Below are 1,263 nucleotides of genomic sequence, written 5' to 3'. Positions count from 1 at the left end.
AGGCCCGTGGTAACATTGTGCAACATAAATGCTGGTAGGCCCACATGGAATTTTAAATTTTGTAGTAGCCACACATACGAAAAGAAACAAAAAGTTAACTATAATGATATATTTTAGTTACTCTAATCTAGTGAAAACTATCATTTTGTCCAGGTGTGGTGGCACAACCTTAAATTTCAACATTCTGGAGGCAGAGGCAGGCAGATCTCTATGAGATTGAGCCAGCCTGGTCTACATAGTGAGTTCCAGGCCAGCTGGGGCTTCATGGAGACCCTGTCTCAAAAGGACAACGACGTCAAAAGGTTGAGGCACAGGTTCCTACCTCAAGAAAAGCCGGACCAAGGTGTAACCAGCACATGGAGCATCTTTTGGCTTGTCAACGGGAAGCCTGATAAAGGGATGTTGGAGGTCTTGGCATATTAAGTATCGGACATTTTATCCAAATGCTGTGCATTTTCATAAAGTAAACATGGGGAGGATGGAGATTGCGTTAAGAGTTTGGGGTGGAGGAGCAGACCTTAGAGGGGCGGCCTCTGACTCCGAGGGCCATGTGCAACCAGACCAAGTGCATCTGTAGGTATCTGGTAGAAACCAGTGGTCAGGGTAATCCAGGTAAATTTAGTGCAAGCAAGAGCTGCAGTTTTAAAATCTCTGCTGTCTGTGAAGTACAACGTTGATGGGGAAGAACCGTTAAAAGCAAGTTGACACCAGGCAGTTGGAGAGATTGGTCAGAGCTGTGGGCTTCATCAGGTCCTCAGTGCCAAGGAGTTGGATGTGTTTTGGAAAAACTTGCCTTCTGTAATTTTAAGGAAGGAGACAAAAACCCAGAAATCTTAGGGGAAACAGGATTTCCCTCTGGATGGATGTGTGCATGCCAGGGCCTCAAGTGACAAAATTGCAAAGCTGTGGCTTTACAAAGATTCTAATCCCACTTGCCTTTCATGTGTTAGGACTGCCACACCCCAAAGTATCTGTAACCAGGACCTTCTGTTTGGATTACATTGTGATTGTTTTATCTTTGAAGTGGGGCAATTAATTGACAGAGAAAAAAAGTCTTGAATTTAAGGTACTGGTAATTGTGGACAAAAGATCCAGTCACTCAAGGCCATTTTTTCCTCACCCTAATATTGATAGTGTGTCCGTTGCACCCCCACCCCCCAGACTTCTTTTCCCCAGCCTTTGGATCATAGTATTTTTGAAGCACTCAGGAGGCTAGCAGATGTTTACCATTTTGCTTACTGCATTGAACAAAACAAAACCTCA

This window comes from Nannospalax galili, unplaced genomic scaffold (genome assembly GCF_000622305.1).
Source record: "Nannospalax galili isolate Female #2095 unplaced genomic scaffold, S.galili_v1.0 scaffold34, whole genome shotgun sequence".
NCBI classification, from domain to species: domain Eukaryota; kingdom Metazoa; phylum Chordata; class Mammalia; order Rodentia; family Spalacidae; genus Nannospalax; species Nannospalax galili.
Note: the sequence above shows the minus strand (reverse complement) of the source record.